This window comes from Photinus pyralis, unplaced genomic scaffold, assembly GCF_008802855.1.
Source record: "Photinus pyralis isolate 1611_PpyrPB1 unplaced genomic scaffold, Ppyr1.3 Ppyr1.4_LG2, whole genome shotgun sequence".
Lineage (NCBI taxonomy): Eukaryota > Metazoa > Arthropoda > Insecta > Coleoptera > Lampyridae > Photinus > Photinus pyralis.
In genome coordinates this window covers 34,109,321-34,136,774 of record NW_022170403.1, presented here as the reverse complement: position 1 = coordinate 34,136,774, position 27,454 = coordinate 34,109,321, and the positions used below count along the sequence as shown (strand labels likewise).

Here is a 27,454-nt window from a genome sequence, read left to right as displayed (position 1 = left end):
TTTCCAATTATATAGCGGTCAATAGCTCTCATCTGCTAAAGGAAGGATAGATACTTGTGCCACTACAGAAGGAAGAAACTGCACATGATGACCGTAGTACAGTGAAATTGTGGAGAGAAGATCTCCGCACACCCACCCAACGAAAATCTTCAGAATATGCTCTCTTTGAAACCTTCGACTTGTTTCGAAGCTATCCTGCACTATCGCGAAATACATTTCCTGGTGACAGTGCGTTGTCTTCTGCGGAACAAAAACTTCCTAGTTGCAGCAATTTGGGAACGAGTTCAGCAATATCTATTCCTTCCGCCGCGAATTCCGCCGTTAATTCGCCACAGTGTTTGTCAGTGTGACGCATGTTGAAAATATAACGACGAATCCAAGCGATCATCTGTTGTGTATTGAGTAGTTGAATCCTAGATACATGAGAAAACAGTTGTTACTACTAAAGTGAATTTCCATAATTAGATTTTAAAGGTAATAAACCATTTACAATAAAGCGGGTATTTAATATTGGCGACGAGGATAAAACACCAATGGCTTCCTTAGGCTTGGGAAGTATTGAAGAATTTAATGTAACCGTATCGAAAAGATGGAGTGTGTACATACCAAGGGTCAATTTCTAACTCGAAGCAAATGGGATAACGAATGCGAATAACAAACGTGCGGTTTCTTTAATCTCAGATAGCGCGAAGCTTATGTATACCAAATGAATTGGCCGACACTACTTTTGATGGCATTATTGATTTGGTTGAGTGGAAGAGCAGGCACGGATATCCCTGTCTGAACTCCGCCATTTAGACAGGCTCTGTAGAAATTGTCTAATAAAGTCATTTATTATTATTATTATTTGTTAACTGTTAACTACTAATTTTAACCCTAAAAATCTGAAATCGTACAGAGGTTTTTATTTAACCGAAGGCATCAAAAAGAGGATGATGAAGACAGATAGTGCTTGAAGCACGAAACAAGCGGAAATAAAAGGGAAGGTAAAATATAGAAAGCAAATAAGAGCGGACAATTAAAATCGAATATTAGCACTGACAGCGATGTATCCGACGACGATAGTGTTCCAGGGCTTCACAATATCGGTCGAGGTGAAGTGCCATATCGGGTTTTGTTATCTGTTAATGACAGGGAATGTGAATTTGATGTAGATTCGGGTGCCAGTTTTACAGTGACGGTATTTAATATTCTTACAGTTTGAAGATTCTTCGAGAAACATTTAAAATTCCACTCATACGAGTTACAATTCAGCATAACCAAGTCTTCTTTTTTTCCACCGCAATTTCTTCCTCAATGAAGTCTGCATTTTCCTTAGGCCAACCATACTTGGGTAGACAGAGCCAGCTTGGTCCCTCCCACCCTCCCCATAACAGTAATTGTTGCGCAGAACATCCTCTAAAAGGTATATCAGCAGGATTCAATGTCGTCTCCAAGACGAAAACAGCGTGTGATTCGGAATTTCGTTTATACGGTTTCAAACAAAGGTTCGTTTTCACGCCGAATCCACGCGATGACTGTTGACGAATCACACCAGAAAACACAATCTACGTCCAAATTCAAACTTTCTTTAACGGTAGCACAGAGCCTCGCTCCAATGGTAGCATCTAACAATTCCAACTATAGGATCGACATCTACGCCTTTTTCAGACATTGACCATTATTCAACACAGCTCCCGTTGGATCCCAACCTGATCCCAGTACTATCGATTCCGTTGGACCATTATTACCAGTGTACTCCCACCCTCTCTGGTCAAATTTTCTTTCTTCGATGATAATCTATGATTGCTGCTGCCCTGCCCTTACCTAGATTAATAATGCTGTGGAACCAGTACCCCGTTGTTTCCTGTTAGTGACGTCACTGAATTCGCTACGGAGAAGAAGATTGCGGAAGTATAACCGGGAGTTCTGGGTAAAAACCGAGGATACATTCCAGGAAGGAGAGATTAAGGGCAGGGAAAAAGGAAATAGCAGCGGTACCCGTTGGCATCTACTTTGGAGACAACAGCGAGAGTGTGAACAAGGCTGTTACCGTTCTAAAAAAAATATAACAATTGTGTTTAAGTGAGAGAAATGTAGTAGGAAAATCAAAAACGTAAATAAGCAGTGTTTCAACTGTGGATACACCGATCGTTAAGGAACGACTGTAACATGTTTGAAGAAGGCATGCGCCGTGGGCAAAATAATACACTGGAATATGAAACAATTAGCAGGAGTGAGAGAAGCTAAGAAAATATCAATAAAGTACAAGAAAATACTATTAGAAAATTTTAAGCAACTGGAAATAGATATTGTTATCACCTTGCATTTTAGAAAACCAAGGGAAGTTTACATGGTAGTGCCAAGACGTATAAGGCAGTAAGAGAATCTTGTACTGTAATGGGAGCCCTTTAAAGGGTTGTTTTTCAATTTTTCGTTAGGGTTCCTCGGTTTTTTTAGTAAAGATGGCCGACTGAACTAATTATCGGCACTTTGGGGCGTATGTAAACTAAAAGTGCCATCCCCAACATATTTTACTTTTAAGGTGTGGCCCTAGTTTAACCAACATCTTAGCTCTTAAGGTATTCCATGATAGGAAGCTAGAAAGTGGAACCTTTGCTACTGTAATACACTTCTTTTCACGCACTTTATGCGGCTGGTGCATGTTGAAGCATCTGCAACAGCAGTGAGGTGACTATTGTGATGTATAACCCTTGCACAATTACCTATATACGTTTAAACAATTTTGAATAAAACTTTTATACACTCATTCGTGTTGTTCAATCCTGCAATCTTCGCTTTAGTTCTGTATGATATTTGAAACGAAACTCCTATAACCAGAGAAATGGATACATTGACTTCTATTGAGCAACAAGAAAATTATTTCTAAAAGTGTTCTGTAACGCAACCCTTTTCAACCTTTCCCCCACCTTGAAGGGTGGAAAACGCTAATTGGGGTGACGACTCCTGCTTACGGTTGTCGGAGACACTGAATGTGTAATAAGCCCCAGGCGATTTTCTACTAGTATCCAACAAGGATTTACATACAAATAAGATAGCTTGTTGTTACCGGACGTCGGCTCCATCATTTAACGTAACTTGACAAAAGGTTGTCCTTTTGCAGTAAGAAACGCGGACGGAGGATACAACGGTAATTTAGTCTGTCGAGGATAAGTTCGGATAAAATTATACCTAATCGTTACCGGTAGCTACAATCAAATTATGCTACATTTTTCTAATTCATCATTTAAATTTAGACGAACCTATCTGGAACATAGTAATAAATAAAAAATACTACTAGAAATAGTCGCACAAAATTATGAAGTATTATTTAATTCTAGTTCAATCCCATACCATACCATATATCAGTTATTAATTAATTTTTTAATTTAATAATGCTTTAATTGCAACAATTCACTTCACTTTAGAAAAAAACAGTCGAATTATTTGGCGCATGTTGTAACTTTCCATCTATAAACTACCTTTTAATTACCTACTTTATATGATATTGTGCATTTTTGTGAGCCAATCATTATGTCAATTTATAAAATGTGTCTTTCTTTACATGGAATTGATCAAATGAAAAGTGCAAATATTTAATGAAACTTATTTGACAGATACAGATTTATTCATCTGTTATTTAAATGCACCATTTATTTTTGCTGATTATTGGAATAAATTTGCTTTTTGTACGTAAACGTAAGATAATAGCAGTTTGTTCACTTTTAAGACAAACTCACTGTATACATATATTAATCATAACCTTTCTACCACATATTTAGGTGTAAAGTGTACATAGATTTACACTTATGTATAAGCGAAGTTTGCCTTTCTTGATTTTTTACTTTTCCACTTTGTTCCTGTTAATAAAACGCTATTCCAATAGGTACTGTAACCTCTCCTTTTTTAGCGCATTTCCACAAAAATTAAAAAAGCGCTATTGTGGCCTTTTTTCGTCATTTGTTTCGTTATGGTGTCGAGGCTTGCACCAAGGAAAGAATTTTTTTTGCGTTTTTTGCTAAAATACTATATTTAAGATATAAGTGTATAATCAAGTCTTTAAAGCACGCGCAACGAGTTTAAGGGCACGACGCAAAGCGGAGTGCCTTTAACGTTGCAAGTGCATTAAAGACCAATTATACACGTGTATCTTATAGTATTTTTTATTATACCTGCAGTATAATTTAAAAATAGGAAATACAATAGCCAGGTTGCGGACAGCATTTTCCGTTATGTTAGACGGCCATTTTTTCTTATAACATAAGAAATATAAATTTTTGTAGAAATAATTTACGGTATGAGGCCTTTTTGTACGATATATTTATAAATAGCGGAACCAATGAAAATGAAGTTCTTATAATGTGTCACTGCGCAGTACGTAATCACTCATAAATAACATTTTCCTGCTAACCTACAATTGTGCAGTGCAGTGTTTATGTTGGCGGTAGTTCTTTTCTTTTTGTCTAAGAGCATAGTAGTGAACTTTGGACATTTTAACACAATGTAAAATAAAAGTCAGGTTTAAGACTCCTTCAAACTTATAAGCAAAATTGAACACGCCCAGCACACACCGCAACTTAACTTTGCTATAAAAATGTTTTATACTTATAAACTTATATTATAAGGAAAAATGGCCGTCTAACATAACGGAAAATGCTGTCCGCAACCTGGCTAATGAAATCATATTGACGTTATACTCGAATACATGTTTAATTAAGTGGGCTGGGTGTTCGAAATTTCACGATTGCCATGGAAATGTCACTTGACGTTTGCTTATAATCATCATCATCTTTGTAAATAAAACGATTTCCGTTGAAAAAGATAATACATCGTCCATTAAATCGCTTGTAAAATCTAAACAAACGTTGGTAGGTGTAAAATCCAAATCCAGTAAAGCCTATTATAAAGAATATGAAAAGTTGTTTCCATGGATGAATAGGAAGTTACTTACGAATACAGTCTTAAATGCATCCATAATGCTGGCATATATGAAGGAAATGTCAAAGGTATTTAAATCTTCTATATTTTGGTGCATTCATTCAAAACTTTAAACAATGCTGCGATTAAAAAGTGGAACAGATTTGGAAGCATACCCTAAATTACGCGCGTTTGTGAAAGCTTCAACCAAAGGATAGGTACAAGCCAAAGAAATGTTCTGCATTTACAGAAAGCGACCTAAGAGGATTTTTTATTTCATCCAGATGACAGTTTCAAAAGTCATACTTGAAGTATCGTTACTTAGCAACTTTAAAGCACGTGTGTTTTAAAGACCCTTTTTCGCACGCATTTGAGTGTTTAAAACGGAGATTGTGATTCAGGTATAATAAAAAAGTTATTGTAAAAAAACCAAAAAACCGTTTTTTACATGTTCCATAATTTTCCACTTTTGCCGTTTATTAACGATCCTAGAGATCGTTCATAATTTTGTATTGCTGTCTGTCGTCTGTCTGTTGCTCTGTCCGTCTTTTCCTTTGTCTGTCTGTCCCTCTATCTGTCCGTGTGAACGATAACTTTGTTTAGAAATGTCCGATCGCTTTTACATCTCCGTTAGTTATGAACTGAATTGCATGAATGAAATATGGGTATAGCTTTAGCCATATAATACGCAATGCCAAAAGTTGAGTCGAATCGATTCAAAAAGCACAGTGCCCTTTTCGCATCTCGGCCATTTACAAACCGAATTGCAAACTTTTTTATTTATAAAAGTATTTGAATGAAATTTGATACATACATTAACATAGGCACTTGGAATAAATGAAAATCTAACGCCAGTTTCAAAATTTGGTTTTGCGCATGCGCAGTGCCAACTTTTTTATTTATGGACTCATTTAAATGAAATTTGATACATAGGCGCTTGGTACAAAGGAAAATCTAACGTTAGTTTCAAAATTTAGATTTGCGCATGCGCAGTTCCAACTTTCTTATTTAGAAAAGCATTGAAATGAAATTCTTCTTATAAACAGAAATTGAAGTAGCACGTCAAAAATGGATTGTACATGTGCAACGCTATCTTTCATATTTGTGGCCAGATTTTTACGATTTTAACAGAAGTTGCATCTTACAAATGGGAAATGAATGCAAGTGGAAATGCGCTTTTTGTCAATCGTTTACGATTACTTTTTAACTTGTTTCTTTATGTATTTTCTTGCAATGTTTGTGTTACTGGTTTCCCATTAACCGCTGTCACTCGCTTAATTCCTTTACGCATTCTACTCCTTATTATTCACTCACAATTTCATTTCGTATTCTGTGGATTCTATTCCTTCCCTTCACTCTTTGAAATTATTTTATGTCCACAGCTTGGCTCTATGTTGTGTTTGATAATATCCAGCGTTCACTTCCATCTGTTAGTATATATTGGCCTATAAGTTGTCTTACGTATTGTATCTCTTGTTTTCCTGCCTTTATTCGTTAATTCCTTATGAATGTATTGCGGGAACTGTTCTACGATTTGGTTTGGTATTTCTTCTCCCACGTTGTTCTCTCTATCTATATGTAATGGTGTGGGAACCTGGGGATGGAGAAATTCAAAAAATGGTTTAATGCCAATTCCTACTTTACAAGACGCAGCTTCTTAAGGGTTACTAAAACTTAATTTTCTAACCGGAATTTTAGTCAGCACACAAAATAGAGTTTCCGATTAACCTAATCGCTATCTTTAATAATAAGAAAGTTTCTCATGCATTCCCACATGTTGAAAACCTATCAAAACGGGGACTGTTGTACCGTTTGGTTGTTGTATCTCACTCTCGTATACAAGCTCAAACGTACTAAACGAGTCACTTCTAATCACGGAAAATTTACTAATTCCGTTAAATCTTTAGCTAATATTTATCATATAATCACCACTGCTCCGTCTCTGATTAAAAAACGTGAAAGAAATGTAACAAATTTGCTAACGGCGAATCGGTCGTGATTACCTCCACCTTCGAACAACTCCCAATGAAGCAAAACTGATGAAGTCAAGTATTTGGCAAAGTTTAACCGAGGAAATTTCACGTGCGTAGAAAATTTCACAAAGGCAAGAGTGCGTAAGAAAAGCGTTTAATTGAAGAGGAATCTTGAGTTACAAGTAGCACTTGTTTTCCGGAAGCTATACCCAATCTCGAAATCTTTTCCTGATTGTTTTCATCTCAACTTTCATTCGGCGAGATTAGTTATCTACGGATTGCAGATACGTTCTGGTTCAATACCCACTCATTTTCAACTTACTGACTTTTAAACTTCTCGTGACGCAATTTTTCCCTTGTCTACATTAACACTTTTCAAACTTTAGGGAGCCTGAAGTGGTTATTGACATGAAAAAATATTTTAAAAGAGAAATTCGCTTTCACAGAGGATAAGGGTTTTTACAAGTATATGAACGGAAAATAATATACCGAAAGGTGGAAATGTCAGAGAACTTTGAAGTAGAAATCTTTAGAATAAAACATTAAAGCCGAAATCGTATCTTGATTAAAGCCACGTAGTGTAATTCCTTCGCCATGTTTTCCGTTCTTTGATATTAAGCAAGACTAATAAAACTTCTTTCGTAAATAAATAGTATTTTGAAAGCAAATGAACAACCCCTCCCTCTAAATTCAATACTAAAAGTAGAAATTTTGTGCAAATACTTCAAAGTACCAAATTTTTGGGATTGAGATAGCTACAAATTTTGGAACTTTCTTCCAGAATAAAATCGTTGCTCTATTCCAGTGGCGTAGAAAACTTACGTTTTTTTAATGGAACACCCCATATTTTACTGCCGATTTGGAAAGCACTCGAAAAGTACTGACGTGATTCAGATTAATAAATTAAAAATCGATATGAAAACTCTTTAATTTTGTGGTATACATTGCTATTAGGTTAAGAATTAAGTAGTTATTTTTGGGATTGTATTTTAGTCTTTAACGTTCTATTTTTTCTTTCCACTTGTTTTTCACTCCGTGATTTCATCTTTCATCGCACTGTTCACATTTAAATTGTTATCACCGCTGATCCCCTTCTATGTATGCTTTCTCCTTGTTCTACAATTCAAAGTTGGGAATCTTTGAAGTTTAAGTATTTGGTTTTCAACAAACTCTAAGGAAAAGTCCCCTTTGAGCTTGTAATAGGTCTTTAAACGATTTTTGGGGATTCTTGAGTGCCTGTAAGAGCTTTTAATAATCTGTAAAAGTATTTCATATACGAATATTAAAGAGTCTTTAAGACCCTTTACGAGCTTTAAGTCTTAAAGTATGTTGACAGGTTTCGTTTACTAACCGTTTTTAAAAGCATCTAAAGGGCCCCAAGAGATTGAAAATAAATTTAAGTCTTTATAGTTTATAACCCTTTAAGAATGATAAAATAAGGTTTTCAAGAGTATTCAAGAGATTCCTAGAGTCGTTGAGAGTCTTTCATTGACTTTCATAGTTTTTACAAGTAATCGGCATAAGAGCCTTTAACAACCTCTAATCGTCTTAAGAGAATTTAAAGGACGTCTCGGAGGCTCCTTTAGAGCCTTTATGAGTCCTTAAAAGGTATTAAAAGCTGTTATGGGTCTTTAAAAGTAACCAGGAGCGGCTACTCTCACAAGCTTTGAGAGATTTTCCTCTTTCTTAAAAAACCGAGCCTTTCAGAATGCTCAAGAGGTTTTTTTCAATCTTTAAAGGTATTTGTGAATAGTTTAGTCGTTAGGAGTTTCCGAAATGTTTTGTGTCCAAGAACCTATAGAAGGTTGTGACCATTTAACGCGATTAAGGAGCTTCTGTGAGCTTTTGAACATCCAAAAGTAGATTATTTTATGGTGGAAATAGTGTTACGTTAAATGCGGGAGACGAGTGTGTGTCTGTGTTCAGAAAAAGTTAGTTCGAATGTGAGTAAACAAAGCAGTTGTTTGCTAGTACCGAAAATTCATCAAACCAGTTTTGATTATCCTCCAATTCTATGTTATCAAGAGCAAGTGAAGTTTTCTGAAGCTGTCAGCAAGTGTTGTTGTGTCAGTTTTGGTGCGCCTCTATCGCAAATCTTGTACGACCAGATTATTTGGATTATTGAAAGAACACTATATTGTACTGTAATTTAAGATTTTTTTAATTATCGACCACCTGCGTGCGGGGTATTACGTCTAAACAATCATTTTTTAAGCATTTCTTTTCAGTAATTGTGTTTGTTATATCGAATCCAGTGCGCAAACTCTTGGCAGACTTTCCTTTTTGTGCGCAAGATTTATTTCAGGTGTAGTGTGTAGTTAATACTTTGGGACCACAACAAGGAAGCAAAATATAGTTAATAGAATTAACAATATGATATTTCTGCTCAATAATCATTACTAAATCTCTTTATTTAATTTTCGCTAGAGAAACATAACTGCTAAATGTCAGGTAATTATCATTTTACTTAGTTGAATTTTCTCCAGAGAAAGGTTACCAAAATAATATATGACATCTGAGAGCCGAGAATTAAACAATTATTATCATTGTCGTAAAAAGAGATTTTACACAAATTATGTAAATAAAGTTTGCTTTATACAGAGAATCAGGTTTAACCGCACGTATAATTTACATAGACGATGACATGCAAATATTAAGTTCTTTAGTAACTGTAGTTAATTATTCAAGCTTATATGGAGTAAAAGAAGCTCTGATGTGGGTATCGTGTGGAACTTGGTTAGAACCTAGCTTAAGGGTGTATTTGTTGAATTTGTAAGGGTGCACAATTATGTCCTATTATATGCAATGGAGGATTCTAAATTAAGTCAAATGTTACACGTAAATGAGTTCGCATAATAAATGACGGCGAAAATTGCTTTACAATTTTAAAAAAACGGAAGCACGACGCATACGTGATTTTTATGTTATTCCTTCGAAATTCGCAAATTTGATTATATCCGCCTGCGCGGTAATTTTATTTTAAATAAGAGGCGAAAATGAAAGATCTCCCAATAAAAATACAATGTGTACATGTATAGGTACTTGCTTAAACATCGCGTCGCCTTGCATGAAGTTACGTAGTGGATCAAGTTCAATAAGGCATAAAACATTTCGATGAATAATGCATGCCCTTTTATGGGGTTCATTTCGGATGAGCTAACAGGAAATGGAGGCTTCAAAGATTGTGTATTTTTCTTTCACTTAGTGTCATTCTTGTATGAGATAGTAATAATAATCATATATTTCTTTGATCCATTCGATAATGACAATTGTTTAGTCGCATCAGATGAACATTATAGCTATACAGATAACTACGTGTTTTAGGACGATGCCCATTTTAAACACGTATGACCAAAGGAGGGCCAGGTTTTAATGGGCAGAATCCTTTGAACTATCTTCAAGATGAAGTTTCTATTTTATTCAAATTTTGTCATGGGAACAAAATGTTTCGCAAGGCTGGCGTAAGAGGCAACCATGATAATAGAATCAACAAAATTAGGTACGAAAAATAAAGCAACGTACTTTCAGTAGTACTACTAGAAATACCAGCCTCTACGGGCCTGTGTGAGTTCCTACGTCGACGATCAGCATTAGTCTGGCAAAATGTAGACATTATAAATAATATATGAAATTAAAAAAAAACTGCATCGACCGGGAATCGATTACAGGAGAGAAAGGTGTATTATCTGTCCATACCGACACAAGCTTCTGTAGGAAACTGGAAGTCTTTCGTTTTAAATAAAGTTCTTATACAAATAGGGTTAGTTTAATAATTGTTTAGTGAAAATAAGTAAACGTTACAATATATTTGGTTGCAAAGGAGGCGGACCGGACAGTCAATGAAACTCGATCGTAGAGTAAACTTACTAGTAATGTACAATTTTGCTAGGCATTCGTTAATTATATTGAGTTCAAATCCATTATAGGAGTAGATCAAGATAATTTCTTTTCATTTAACATTCATTAATTATATTGAATACATAATAATTTGCATGTAGACTTTATAATTTACGAATTGCTAATTGCCTCGAAATAAAGGCATAATAACAGCCATCGGGGACGTACGTTGGTTGGGGACTATTAATTCAGTTTGCTTGCTTTTTTGTATTGTACTTTATATTTTAGATGTAAATTGGAGTATTTCGGACAAATTTGTGCTGATTTAAGAAGTGTTGTAAAAAGTTTACTGCAGCTGTCAGCGAGGCAGGATTTGAGTCTTAAACTTAGATTCTGTAAACTGCAGATCAATTCAACCATTAATACCAGTTACTTTCCGTGGTTAATCGGTCCTGAATATAAAATAATATTGGACTTCTGGAACGTCAGTACCCTTTGTAATTGCTGAGGGAGAGGAGGAGTCTCTTCCATGCCGCATTTGTTGTTAAATATTTGCGTGGATACCAAATGATAAAACTTCATTTCTAAAACTAAGAAATGAACCTAAATACTACAATACACAACCTAAGATCTAGGGTCCTATCACATCATGTAATCTAGGACGCCTCAGTGTATGAGAAGGTGAGTGCTATCATATTCAGTGAATTTACTCTCTGTAACACCGTACTTAATTTCAACCGCCCATTACTGACTCACTAGCTCTTTGTCGCTACCAAACTAGAAGAATAGCAGAATATCTTGCCATGCATATAACGAAGGCTTACTGGTAAACAAAATTTGAATCCAACCAAAGGAATAGTATCACTGAAATTAAATACGAATTCCGCACTTATAAAAAAATAACATAAATCCTTTGTCTGGATCCGATTATTAGCAGTAAATGCGATACAAATCTGATTCATGCAATTGATTGTCCCAGGTCGGTTCCTTTAGGAATATTATGATAACGATAAATAAAATTCCTATACAAATTTCTAAAAATAATCGTACATATTATGATTAATACTACCCTCTCTTAGAAATGTTTATTTATTGCACAATGCGTTTCGGAATGAGGTCACTAAAAGTTCAGTGAACTTGATTTTTTAACTATTACGATCGGAGACTAGAAAAGAGTTCTTTATTTATAACTGCGAATTTAATATCAATTGAGATCAGCACGTTGTAGTGGTAAAGCGTTGTGTCCAAACAGATTAATTGGCCCTACTATAAGTCTGACCTACAAACAGTTTTATCTTGTCCCGCTATTTGCACAGGTGTTTTTTTAAAACGCTACAAACTGTATACTCGCTCTTTCGCGAAACATAAAGTTACAGAGAACTCGTACTTTGTCGTAATTAGATTTAAGCTAAGAATGCTTTCTCAGTTACGCGATCGTAACTTAGTAAAGGGTAAAATTTTCACGCACCAAATTGTACGATCTTACCTTCGAAGTCGAGCTGCTGTTTCGTTGGCTATTTGTATTTTTATTTGCCGGCTAGAACTCGCGTTTTTACACACACCTCCATACGTTTTCAATTCTCTCTACCTCCCTGTCACAGCGGTTACTACAACTGGCAATAGAGTCGAGCGTGCGTTTATGTACTCCAGCCTGCCTTTAATTCTAACGCGCACGTTTAGCGCTCTTATCTCCAAACATATTTTCGTTCACGTTAGAAATGGAGCGGTGTATGTATAAATTTACCTATGTTGAACGAAACACAAAAATACGAAATAGTATATTAAGATACAAGTCTTTAAAGCACGCGCAACGAGTTTAAGGGCACGACGCGAAGCGGAGTGCCTTTAACGTTGCAAGTGCTTTAAAGACCAATTATACACGTGTATCTTATAGTATTTTTTATTATACCTGCAGTATAATTTAAAAATAGGTAATACAATGAAGTCATATTGACGTTATACTCGAATACATGTCTAATTAAGTGGGCTGGGTGTTCGTAATTTCACGATTGCCATGGAAATGTCACTTGACGTTTGCTTATAAAAATCATCGCCTTTGTGAATTAAACGATTTCCATTGAAAAAGATAATACACCGTTCATTAAATCGCTTGTAAAATCTAAACAAACGTTGGTAGGTGTAAAATCCAACTCCAGTAAAGCCTATTATAAAGAATATGAAAAGTTGTTTCCATGGATGAATAGGAAGCTACTTACGAATACAGTCTTAAATGAATCGATAATGCTGGCATACATGAAGGAAATTTTAAAGGTATTTAAATCTTCTATATTTTGGTGCATTCATTCAAAACTTCCAAGCAATGTTGCGATTAAAAAGTGGAACAGATTTGAAAGCATACCCTAAATTACGCGCGTTTGTGAATGCTTCAACCAAAGGATGGGTACAAAATCCAAAGAAATGTTCTGCATTTACAGAAAGCGACCTAAGACGATTTTTTATTTCATCCAGATGACAGTTTCAAAAGTCATACTTGTAGTATCGTTACTTAGCAACTTTAAAGCACGTGTGTTTTAAAGGCCCTTTTTCGCACGCATTTGAGTGTTTAAAACGGAGATTGTGATTCAGGTATAATAAAATAGTACATTGAAATACAAGTGCAGAAACGGTATTATTGAAAAACGAGTATAAATGTAGGAACACGAGCGCCAGCGAGTGTTCCTATTATACGAGTTTTTCAATTACAGTTTCGGCATGCGTGTTTCATACTATTTTTTCTACGAAAGTGAAAAATTCTTCTCTAGAAATTAGAAATTTCAACTAGCCAAATAACGACAAAAAATCGTATAGTCTGATCGTAGTTGGATATTTCAATTGTAAATGATCCAGTAAACCGGTTGCCATGACAAAACATACCTAATTGTTTGAAAAATCGTAAATTTAAGTCAAACAATTTGTGGCGTAGTGAAGAAGTGTTAAGATAGATTTTGACGAAACTGAAGATGAAGAAGGTATGTGCACTCCGCCGGACGTTGCGGAAATGGCTAATGCGGTTTCGCATGAATTGCTACCCCAAAAGTAAGCAGCGTTTCGGAAAGGAGCGTTTTCATAAGAGAACAAATCGCTAAGTTTTTGAGAGAAGCGCCTGATGAAACATTTGTAATGATGAAGGTTTGTGAATTTCTTATTGTATTTTTATATCATAAATAAGCATAATTTAATTACAGGTTGCTCTCGTCCTTGGAGTGGCTGGAGCTTGCCGTCGGAGCGAACGTTGTAAAATGACTGTAACGGATTTCACAGAACAAGTCACAAGATGCAATTTTATTGATACTTAACGATTCCTGACTCCAAGAATCATGTCCCAAGAACGTTTTCTGTAGCAGAAGGCAAAGAAAATTCTACCATTGTCTGTCTTATATAACGAAACTGTGAATAAAGCAATACAATTACAAAGAGTTACTTCGCATATGTTTATTAGCGTGTAGAAAATGCGTGCAGAAAATATTTTTGCCGCACTAGTGTTTCAAAGACCTGTTTTCACAATCAATTTACCTACAAAAACAATCGTGTTTCCACACTTTCGTAGAAAAAAATGTTTAAAAAACTTCAAAGCGATCACGGCCGTTACAAGATAACACTTGGGAATAAATTAACAATACAAATGAAACAGGTTTTATGGCGATACGATGTAGTGGATTGGGTACTTTTAACTAATGAAATTTCTTCATTCAGCCAAATGAAATGATATTGATGTGTTGTGATACAATACTTTTTCGTTTCAATTGGATTCCCCGCCCACAATTACTGTAATATTTTGATTCGCATTCTCGCCTCATAGTTATGTTACAATTTGATTATAGTGTTTCCTGCTGTAACCGTCTCGAAGAGTTAAAAAAAAAGAAAATGCAGGTTGTAAATGCGAAATTACTTTTTAATGTAACGCGCGAGTTGTAAGGAAATTGTCAGTTCTGTATTTGTCTGCCGTCCTAAGCAAAAGTGCAGTATCTGCAAAAACTGCAAAGTGGGGAAAAGAGCGACTGAAGTTTAACTTACTCTCCTTTTCATCATAATTTATGATCTTTAAAAGAATGTGTGTATTTATAGTAATCATCACTTCCTAAATGTATTGAGATAATCATTTTCATTTTTTTAAATATTTATTCGCACAAAAATGCAGATACGGCGTTTTTTCTAAGAAATGTTTATACTATAATGTTGATATTTTCCATAAATAATAGGCCGTATCTGTTAAATAGCTATAATTAAAATATAAAATCTAGCGCCCAAATTTTCATTTTTAAGTAGTAACGAATATTTATTACTTCAGTAAAACAAAAAATCATATATTTTATTCCTAAAAAATAAAACAGAATACTAGAAAATGTAAATGATTACACACTGAAAATCTTATAATTACACATCCGATATCGCCAAATTCTCCCAAAATTGTTTCCTGTTTTCTGGAATTATAGTACACAGTGTCTTCAGTATACTCTCCTTTTTGTCTCTACTCACTCCTTTAGATTTTTTCAGTGATTGGGGCAAGGCAATACCACCACGATTTGTTGATGATTTTCGTAAGAAGTCACATGAAATGTAAGAATCCTCATAATCCTCTTTGTATAATAAATTGTAGCTTCCTCGGTTAAACTGGACTTGTATAATTTTAGCTAAGTAGGGTCTGCTCGGATTTTTCTTTAGTTTTTGTTGTGAAGAATGATCTTCCCATAGGAAAAAATCGTTGTATTCCATAATTTTAATGTCAACTTTCCCTTTATTCGATTTTTGGACGGCTTCAACAAAATCAGGAAAATCGTAGGTTTTGCGCTGTTTTTTCAAAGATAGTTCCACCTGGTGGTGGAAACTATCAGCCGACATGAACGTATGCCCAGGTTCAAAATAACAAATTGTTATTTGATTTGCTGATATACTGTTTGAGTTCACAATGTAAGCCAAAAATGTATAAAAACACCAATTCTTGTTCTGGCTTGAACAATTGTCAAGCCATATAATAATGTTCTCCAAATCTCTTTGTTTTTTAAAAAAAGCGTAGAAAGTACTTACAAGGTCTTCTTTGTTGCGGCCACTTGTACCCTCGTGCCATAACACTGCGAAGGGTTTTGCTTTTGTATTTCCCCCAACTGCAACAAAACTTTCATGATAAGCTATAATCCGTTTTGTGAATATCACTTTTTTAAATTGGTCTACACGCGGCAGCATTATAATTTTTTGTAAATCTGCTGAGAAGTAACCTGTGTTCATTTCAAAATTTTTGGATCCATGCTCCTGATATAGTTTTCTTGATTTCCGTGCCAGGTTAATGTGACCTTTCCATTTTACGCAAATTTCACATTCGTCTTCCATGGCACTTTCGGAGTGACCATGTAGCTTAAAATGTTCGCATTCTTCGCACTCCTCTTGGCCAAGTTTCGCGAAGGAGATATTTTTAGATTTCACTTTTAAGCGATAATAGTCATACGACACCTTGATATTGGGATATTTTTCTAGGAAATCAGTGTACATTACAGACATGTTTACATCGCTAGGGAGATATCTGCGGTTCGGTGCGTGTTCCCGTCTGTAATGGGAGATCTGCGGATTGAACGATTCTATATGGTCGTTGATTGTTCCCTCTTCTTTAATTTTATTTGCCGATGGTTGCACCCCTCGTTGGTCCCGACTGGCAGTAATTTGACCTTTAGGAGTTTTGAGAAGTGTATCGCGTACAAACCGATCATTTGTTTTTTTGTAACCAAGAGTGGTAAGAAAAAATATTTTACAAACATCTTGAGCACACGAATTTTGGTCTTTTAGAGAATATTTAATTGTATTTTTTTTCGTATCACTTTCGGAAGTTCTTCTGATTACATCAAACATTTTACAAGTATTCAGAATAAATGTTCTTCTGTCAATCCAGGACAACTTCCAAAACTGGCAATTTATTTCCTTACGTCTCTCATCTGACAATTTAGAAGAACACTTCTTTCTGCAACCGCCACTACTACATCCAGGTAATACATTATGGCTATCTATAACACTTTGCATTTTTAATTTCTTCCTTTCTTTCAAACTTAATTCCATTTTCTTGCGTTTCCTGGGATTTCCTTTCTTTGTGTATTGAGTTATTGCACCTAACACAAACATTTTGTTTAGTATTAATATTTAAAAAACTATGTTTTGTGTATACCTTGTTCCAAATTTATATCTGCTGATACTAGGATATCATTGTCTTCTTCTTGTAATACATCATTTTCTTCCAAATGAGTTTGTTGTTGTATCCCGCTACTATTATTATACTCGTCTTCGTGTGCAGTACTCGACAATAATTGTTCTTTTCCTTTTACATGTGGTTCTATATTTTTCATTGCCATGTCACAATTCTGAATGGCTCCTCTAAACGAATCTAAAAATTTTGGAAACAAATGTTATCTACTTTTGAAAAACTATTTTAGTTTGCAGAACTTTACCTGAAACCATGTCTGCGTCATTCGTAGCTTCTGCAATCTTTTCAGATGATTCCAAATTGTATTCACCGTCATATAATTGAACATTACGTAAAGTTTCGTAAACTGCAAAATTATTTTCACTACCGTTTTCTTGTGATGTAATTATAGAGTCTTGTATCTGGCAAGAAGAATTTATTTGAATAAATTGTCCGTATTCCTGGCAACTAGAAGAGATTTCATTTTCCTCACTAACAAGAGACGTAAAATTTGGTATAATAATTCCATCTTCAGTTTGTATAGGAATTTCATCAATTAATAACGATAACACTTCCGCGTTTTGTTTCTTGGCATTATCAAGAATCTGTCTTGTACGCTTCGACATTGTGTTCACTCAAAATGACGAAATGCAACTAGTCACCTTTGAATCCATCATTATATACAATAAATTACTAAATAAAAACGCCTTACGTACATAACGAAACCGCGCTGATACGGTTAATACTAGGCAAGAGAGCCGTATTTGCATTTCGCTAAACAAAAGCGCCGTATGTACATGATAGATACGGCGTTTTTGCTTAGTATTCTGTACATACGGCCTTTATATTTAGGAAACTCCTAAAATTGTGTAGATACGACAAAATTATTAACAAAATTTTCCAGTTTAAATCGAATATACTGCATTTTTGCTTAATGAAAGACTAAATTTAAAGGATTTTAAACCTATAGACACCAATATCTCAATTTTGGTATTTTTTGTAGATACGGCACTTTTGCTTAGGACGGCAGTATTATGGTGTACGATGCAAAATTGAAAATTTGCGATGCAATCGCTCTTAAAATTGCATACACCAAGTGCAATGAACAACCCTTAATTCCACATGGGCTAGGTGCACGCACGTCGGCAAATGGACATAGGAATATAATAAATATTGCACCTACCAACAAAAAAATTCGAAACCTCTGCAGTATTGCATGCAGTTTACATCGCAGATTTCACCCCGATCGAGATAGGTAATGCGGTAGCGTTCGTGTAATTAACGATCGATTGTTACACCGCTTTTTAGTTTCTTTGCGTAATATATTTTTAAGTAAGCCCGTTTATGGCGGATGCTCTAATTCGGAGTCGTAGGTTACATGTACAAATTGCGTACAGGTGAAGATACTCGCCAAAGTCAAACAGCGCCCTTTTCGCCCTTAAATACAAGGGAAGGGTCGTTTAAACTCTTGTGAATCTTCAAAGGGATGAAACTAAGCTATTTTACATTTTCCTAATTTAGGTAAATTGTCTCCAGCTAAGCGCTTTCTTATGAGGATGTAATACGTGCCATCCTGCAAGCTTTCTTGCCCGACTTATAACGTTTGCGTACCGATTTTTAGACGAGAACAAGGTGCTGCGACTGACTAAATAACAAAGTGTATAAGTAAAAAGTTAAAGTGAGGGGAATGTAATGCAATGAGATCAGTACAAATTAAAACCCCCTAAGGACCTCTTCGCTCCGTCTGGCGGGGGCAGTGTTGAAACGTAACTTTAAATCACTCAACATCGCTGCCTGTCGCTGTTTACGTGAAGTATTTGCGCTTTATTCCTGGAAGTTCGGAACCATTATTATCCGGATTTACTAAATAAATTCAACCTCGGGGACTATACACGACTTTTACCTACCCTAAGATGGTCGCAAAATTGTTAGAACAGTCCATAAATTCATTATGTTCATTATTGTGACAATGGGTAATGGTGGATAACGGTATAATCTGAAAACCAAAAGATTAACAGATTAACTCAAACTCAAACCGCGAATGAAAGTTCAGGTTCAAATTGCAGAACTAAATTCGAAATTCAGATCCGTGATTCAATATCTACGCGCAAATTCAGGATCAAACTGAGGATTTAAAGTGATTTAAATCGCTGGTAAAATTAGAATAAAATTACACTCGATCAGAGATTCAAAACTAATATTCAGGTCAGGCCTTTTCACCTCCCAATAACTTCAACATAAATTCCGTGATTTATGGTTCAAATACGAGTCGCAAATTGGAGGTACCACATGAAGGTATTCAAACCATTGACACGCTCAAATTTTGTGCTTTCTTGTGCCGTATAATACAAATTTTATGTTAAAGTGACAGTAATTTCCCGACCACCATCTTGAAGCGCCTCCAGAGGCAAAATCCACCTACGAGGGAGCTGACTGCCCAAAATGGTGGATACTCTCTTGTGGTTGGTTATGATGCCTTGTGTTTGCGAGGGTCAGCACGGACACGAACTCGAGGGGCGACCACTTTCTGGAGTCCTTGCAAACAATTGATTGGGATGTTTTAAATCTCGGAGCAGCCCCCACCTTCATCACAACGCAGAGGCAGGAGATAATCGATCTGACGTAGTGCTCCTTTTCAATAACTCACATGCTCACAAAGTAGAGGGTGTCTGATGAACAGTCGCTATCGTACCACAGGCGCATTCTGTTCCCACTAAACAACTCACTGCGGGCTCTGCAGGTTTCGGAATCCCTGATCAACTGACTGGGACTGCTATGTGGGGAAACTGTCAGAGCGATTGGATGATCCACCTTTAGGTCTGTCGGAAAGCAGGACAGCCGTAAACTGCAGACCTTTCGAGGAAGAAAGGGAACCCCTTGCTGGAACTCGAACTTCGAAAAGGTTCGTACGGATGTTCGCAGACTCCTTTATAGGGTCATGCGAACTAAACTGCCTGGGAACTGGGAGATCTCAAAATCGATCAGCGCAGGTATAAGAACCATACTCCAAGTTCTAAACGGGAGGATCATGAAGGATTCTTCTGTGGTAACCTAGTGGGTCTTCCGGAAGTTCAAGAACTTCTTAAGATTCTTTTGAAAGGCCCAGTGCCAAAGTGGTGACACTGGGGCAGTCATACGTCAAACGCGGGTGAACCCACCTCTCCTGGAAACACACTTTTCAGGTTCTGTGGACGACGTAACTTCGGATCCACTACATGGGTCAGTGGAAGGCCGACCGCCTGGGTGGATACCGAGGGACCGCTGAGATGGGCGGTCAATACGTTCAGCCCCTTTAAGAGTGCAGAACTGAATGGGATATTCTCGTCCTTTGTGTCAATTGGTATGGAACCGCAGTTGCTGCATTTGTTACACTACCTTAAAACCTCCCTTGTTTTAGGGTATACATATTCCCAAAAGCTGGAGAAAGGTAACAGTTGCATATCTACACAAACCGGGTCGTGGCAAACATGACCCAGCCCATTACCTTATCATCTTTTCTTCTAAAAATAGTAGAGAAGCTACTGGATGCATACATAAGGAGTGAGGTAATTGTCTTTATACCGCTACACTCATTCAAGCATTCTTACAGAGCTGGTATGTCTACGGAGGCGGCTCTTTACAGCCTCGTGTGCGGGTTGACGAGGGGAGAGGGGTCTGGGAGCGTTTAACAACACCGCATTCGATTACATTTAGTGAAGCTGTTGATTGATGTTGGTCACCAAAGGATGTCCGCATGGTAGAGTGTTGTCTCCACATGGTGTTTGATGGGCTCCTCCGCACTGTAAAGAAATTTGGTGCATATAACAAGTACACTTTTTGAGGACGCTAACTGGGTCTGACCTAGAAAGGGCACATTGAATGAATAACTCAAAAGGCCACTACGTGTCTATAGGCATGTATAAGGGTTTTTGCTTCAATCCTCGTCCAACCTACAGGAAGCAGCTAAGTAAATTACATAGATTGGCCTGCCTGGGAGTCACTGGAACCGTGAAAACCATGCCAACTTTGGCCATGAGGGCACTTATTGAACTAGAGCCTTTACACTTATCTGTAGAGGTGGAGCCTCGGAACAGTCAGCCCTATTTGCTTTGTTGAAGACGCAGTTCGTCATATTTTATAATAAATTTGTGCACAGGTAAATTAAGTAAAGTGGTTTATGTAGAAAAGGAAGTGTTGCAACGTGGCCGGTTACCTTTTGCCGCTAGCCTGCGTCCGCCGTGAACTTTTTGCCGTTCGACTTTTATTTCGTTTCCCGATGTCGTGGTTTTTTCCGTTTACGTGAATTAATTGTCGACCCGTGTGGCGCAGTTCAGTTAAAGCTGAACTGTGGTGCTAAGGGTCCCTGGTTCGAAGCCAGGCATGGATATTTGTAAATGTATAGTGGGTTGGGTTGGTAGAGCAGCCTTGACTGAAACCCCACCCACTCAAAAATAAAGGAAAAATAAAATAATAAAGTAAATGTGAGACGTTTTATTGAAGTAATTACAGTAGTGTTTGTTGCAAGTCAGTTTGTGGGAAGTAAATTAGATTAAAGAAAGTTTAGTGATTTTAGAGGTTGTGAATACGTTTTATGGAGTCCTTTGGCTAAAATCAAATCTATGCGCATGTCACATCACAGGCAATCGCGCACTTGGATTATTACCGGAGTCGCCAAGAGTTCTCTACGGAAAGCACGGTGAACGGTGTAAGTACCGAAGTGATCCGTCCTTAATAAATCAAAATCGGTATAAGAACGCAATGTAAATTTTAATGTAGCAATTTATCCAAATTAATTTTTCTAAAAGAACGTTGCAAGATCCTTCCTAAATATTAATATGGGTCACCTCATAAACGGGCGATATTCATGTGACGATGATATACATTTTCATATTTTGTCACATAAACAAAACACGTGTATACAGTATACACGTATATACAGAAATGCTTGCGCTCGTTTGCGTTTCATATAGTTTCCAGGAAGCAATAAATAAAGACCGAAAGGATATTTAACTTGTAAAGGAAGCGCTCGAGAGGTCAGTCATTAAGATCTCATTGTAGAGTAACTTACTGAGTAGAAATATGCAATTTAGAGTGATTCAATGAAATTCATCGAGTATAGACATTAAAAATGTTAAGAACATTCAATTGTAAATTTATAGTGGTGTAATATTGTTGGGTCTGTTAATTAACTTCAATTCCCACCGTACTTCAAGGTAATACTGATATGAATAAATGCAATATTTGTAATTGGAAATTGAATTAGGTTTTCTAATTACTCAAGCTGCTAGCAAATTGTATTAACTTAGCTGAACGGGCTAATTAATTCCTTCTCATGCGCCTCTTATAATTGACTCATATTTTAATTTTATCACTTCATGAATATGCGTTGAATATTAGTTTAGGTGGGTTTTAAAACGTTTATTGCTGGTGACAGTAAGGCCCAATAGTGCCTTAAATTTTCTGTAGGAAGCCGACCTAGGCGGAACCACGCCTATTTATAATAAAGATAAGGTTATTATTCTGGCAGTGGCGCCTGAGTCTGCAACGTTGGTCCTGCAAACCACAGGCCATATCAATCCCTTATACCAGTCCGCGTATCCGTGGCCAATTAGTGCCAAGTACTGTGATTTATGCTCGTAGTAGTTAAGTGAAATTCAAGATAGTAGTACTACGTAGTAGACCGAAAATTAAGGGCTCAATCAACGAAAAGAGTCTTCTCGGCTTCACCGTTTACCGGGAAATATAAAATGGCATACAAATCCAATCAAATTTGGCTCAAAAGAGTGGAGAGCCGGATGTGGTTGAGGTCAATTTCACGTCGCCGGGTTTAGATGTAGAGGTGGTGCAAGAGTGTAGATAATGCTTAGAAACCTAATACAGCTGCATTGTCTATCAGGCTGCATTCCCTAAATGCCAGTACGTGGTGTGTCGCTTTGGCTTAGATTAAGGCATGAAAGAGAGCGAATAGAAAGTGCGTCTATTTTTCTTGCCAGTACCCACGCCAGTGTTGCAAGCAACGTCTGAACACGTTGGCGTCAGTCGCTGTCTCTGGTTGTCTCGCTGTCATAACCTACGAAGTATGATCATTGGCGTAGTATTTATTTTTGTTTTTTTCATAAATGGTGCGTCAATTCAGTGAAATAGAAACTTGTAAGCTTGTTGAACGAGCTTTTTGCTTCTGCGTATATTTATTTGGGGGTAAAGCTAGGTCAATCGCAACAAGGTGCCATAATTGGGTAGAGGTTCATCATTATTTGCCTACCGACTATAGGCCGAGACTTTTTCGAGACATTCTGTCTAGGGTTCAAGGTTCTAACGCACCATTTATAGAATATTGTTCTTATATGAATACTTTATTCTCTCGGTATGGTGACTTACCTGACATTCAACTGAATATCTTGGTGAGGAACCTAGCCATGTGATCAAATCACTAACCGTATTGGAGGAAGAGTGTTTGAACTTGGAAATAGAAATATCGGTCCGATAAATTAACAAGCACCATCTCGTCGCAGGTATTGGTCCGCTGTCGAGCATGAACTTTCTTGTGATATTTCTGGTGCGAGCGCGTCGAATTCGAGAACTGGGTAATGAAGTAAATGTCTGGAATTGTCTAAAGAATGATCACCTTGCTAGATAGACTGTTTAAGAAGCACTGTTTTAAGTGTGGTAATCTTCATGTTACACTTCGTAAGTGTTCTCGTTGCCGATCTAGCTCAAAAAACAAGTGTTGGGGGTGATAGACGTAGGTCAACTATCATCTCTGAGATTTAATGGGACCAATTGGATGAAATGTTTTCAGGGTGATGAGAGGTCGCATATCATGGTCAATATTTTCGGAAATGATAATTTTAGTGTTACTCGATTCAAATGAATAATCGAACCCTTTACGAGTCCTTGGAGTAGCCCGATTGTGATGGTAAAAAAAAGATGAGTCATGGAGATTCTGTGTCGACTTTCGTCCGCTCAAGAAAGGTACTAGGCGAGACGCCTAACCTTTGCCGTTTGTTTCGAACATTCTAGATCATTATACCACGACTGTAGCTAGGTCACACAGACGGCTCTTGATGCGACATATTGGCGAAGTCATAGACATTAAGTAGGATACTTTTGGTTCCTCTTTTGTAAGCTTGTTTATTCCGAGGGGGAAGGGGGGGAAGATACTTAATTCGGCGATCTAGTCAGAGTTTTGTTGAATTGTTGGTACAAATTTTGGTATAATATGTTGTGACCCTGGGCTTAACCTAGCGGCTCACTGTTTGCCTTTTTTTAATTACTGCATGTCCTGTACACACATTTATAAATATATCAATATGTATTTATATCGTCCTGAGAACTTTTGTTGTTGGCTGTAAATACAGAACTAGTTAAGTTATATGTGTTGTGTATGATTGTTTAATAGCTACAGTCCGGCTCCCGGATATTCAGCAGCTGGTTAGGAAGCGAGCTGGTGTCTGGTGGTGAGTTAGTGGTTGCTGGACACCTAGATACAAAGAGGCGATATCGAAGGAAAGCTTAAGATAGAGTGGTATCGCCAATACATTTATTTGTGTGTTTTAATCTGCTTCGGCTACTCCCCAAGTTGGCGTTGCAAGATTCATGCCTAAGATTCAAATTGGAATTGACTCGTGTCACAAAAGCGAGTCTCAAATTAGTGAATCAGACTCGACATTAAAATGGACCTCAAATTTACACACACTCCAATTGAGGATTAACATCTGCGAATCAAATTGGAGACTGAAACTTCAATTTCTATACTTGAAATTCAAACGTGTGATTCAAACCCAAATTTTTATTTACAAATTGGGGGTGAATTTACCTATTTAGAATAACATCATAATTATAATTAATAATAAGACGAGGGCTTGGTTGTCTTACACGACAGGATTTACAAAGTAAAGTGTAATTACATTACTTAATTTCGTTTACCGTTCAATATCCAATTTAAACTTTAAAACTCATTTTAACTAAAAATATAAACTTAAATCTATTGGCATTTTATCCCTATCTCTACTTCTTTATCTATAAGTTGGATAAATACGATAGGTTTTATTGCGGCGCATTAAGAAACAGGGAAGGATTAATGAAAATCGCAAATCACCGCGCTCTCCTGGACTGAAAACATTATTAGAGAACAGTGGGCTACTTGTAGTTTATACGTTCTATAAATTATAAACGTAAACATGTACTGTACAATGGGCAATAAATTAAAATACTAAGAAAAACCCAATTTCAAAACCAGCGGGAACACGAAAATTATATCTTGGAACACTCGTATTATACGATGCATATGTCAGTTCGCATGAATCTAAAGCAGCGGCTTCCATCAGGAAAATCCCTGATTAGTATTAGCGTGCAAACATGGCATCGCCACTTTGTGGCCGAATTATAATATGATTAGGGCAAGTGGCGCGCTTAGAATCGTTTACATAAGCCTCGGAATAGGTTTTTTTAGCGTTAAGCTTGTATAGTGGAGGTTTTAAAGGGGAATAAAAAGATTTTTTATTCCCTTTTTTCACAAGCGCTGCACAAATTGTAAAAGTTTAATTAAGGCTTTCAATATGAAATGATTTTATTAAAAGATTAAGAATATTGTATAATGTCGAAGTATAAAGTGTAAGAGTGCTTACTTTGGAAACCGAATTCTATAATCAATAATTAAAAGTCGAAATGGTATTTGTTATGAAAGGCATCAATTTCATAATAAATCAACTTGTCAAATCTATATTGGGTTTCAGAAATTAATTAAGGATACGGTATCGATTTGTACGGAGCGATGTTGCAGCGCATCTGGTATTTACGTTTTTTGCGTCACTCTATCATAAGCATAACGTTGCAGATAGGTACAATGTTGCATATTAAAAAAATAAGTTAAACTTACGTTTTTTGCTACAGGAAGAGAGTTGGTTGCCTTACCTGAAAGAGAAAAGCACATTAAGTAACATACTTTGACAAAATACAAAAATGATTGATAAGGGTGGTTTAGAGCAAAATCCGTCATCTATTTAATTAAAGACAACTAAATAATCCATTACTCACCGGTAAATGGTACACATGCAACTTCAATCATTCCTTCTTTCATCTGCATTCAAAAATTCTCAGTTGCATTTGATTACAATAACTCACACTGGCACTTCATCTTTTAAACCAGCTTTTAATGGTTTTGTGTACTAGTAACTCGATAAGTGTCAAACCGGATGTGTTAAGAGAATTTTAACTCATCTGTTTAATCGAGTAAATAAAGAACTGCATCCTGTAGCAAAATTTTATGGTAATATATGTACTCACTGTATATTTTCATATAATGTTAATTAGTGGATCAAGTTGTTAGTGCAGAAACCTTATTCACTTAAAAAACAGAAGTCAGAATTCACCTTCAAATTCGAAATTCAAACAGGAAACTGAAATTGCAGGTTTACATTCATGATTTAAATTAGAGGTGCTAATTCGATATTAAAATTCGGGGTTCAAACATGAATTTCAATAAATTTGCAGTTATAGATTTTGAGAGTATAATGCATATTGGAATTCTATAGGGTGTAGAAAATGAGAGGGTTCATTTTGCAGTTAATTATTTGGTAGCGGAATTGTAAAACTAAATCAGCGACCGTTGGTGGAATGGAAGCTAATCTGTTCTGCGTCATTTGATTTCTGTAGAGCATGGTTTTCTTGATGGATTCCGTATGTTTTATGTTATGTTTTGTTTTGTTTTTTATTGTATTTTTTCATTATTTTCTTTTTGGGCGAGTGTAAGTACCTACATTGTTTACATTTCCATGAAATATACATTATTATTATATTATATTATATGTCAGGAGTTTGGATCATACATTCATAATCAGTTATCTTAATTAGTTCTATTTGGTTACAATGGCGATTTCGGCATGAGATCAGGCGGTAGAGTGGAAAAAGCAAATCGGCTTTGTTTATACCATACACACTCGTAATCCACAACAATAATCATGGAGCAATTGGATGAGGGAAAAATGTTATATTTTAGCTCTCAGTTTTTTGTCTGATTTTGACAACACAACCTCGACCTAAAATCTAATACTTTTTTCCCTTGTATAATAAATAACTATTATTTCTGGATCTGCTAGTTGGCCAGCTCTTATTTCACTTGCGGGCCGCACAGCAAAATCCACTGAGACAGTGAGTTTGTCTCTGTCCCAGTCAACACGTAACTCTCAGTTACATAACTGAAAGAGCTCTACTAAGTAACATTGATATGTTACAGTTGTAACTGAAATATGTAACTGAAAGGGCTCCAAAAGGTAACAAAGATATGTAACAATTGTAACTGAAATGATATGTAACATAGAAGTTGGAATGTTCTATACCAATCACGTAATAAGCCCTTACATAACTGAAAGGGCTCTAGAGGGTAATAAAGTTATGTAATATTTTTTTAATTTTTTAATATTTTATTAATATTTTATTGTGTGTTGTGTTTATACACTTACACTCGTCAACAAAGGTAGGTACATAAAACAATAAAACAATAATCCCTTACATAACTGAAAGGGCTCTAGAAGGTAACAAAGTTATGTTACAATTGTAACTGAAATGAGATGTAACATAAGTTATGTTGCAATGTTTACCAAACACG

At 36.3% G+C, this 27,454-nt stretch overlaps 1 long non-coding RNA gene across 1 annotated transcript; it reads left to right on the top strand.

Moving 5' to 3' along the window:
* Window positions 1-19,846: 19,846 nt before the first annotated feature.
* Window positions 19,847-21,097, top strand: LOC116164673. Its single transcript, XR_004143968.1, has 3 exons — window positions 19,847-20,209; window positions 20,267-20,414; window positions 20,459-21,097. It is a non-coding gene; the product is annotated as an uncharacterized LOC116164673 (long non-coding RNA).
* The last annotated feature ends 6,357 nt before the right edge of the window (window positions 21,098-27,454 follow it).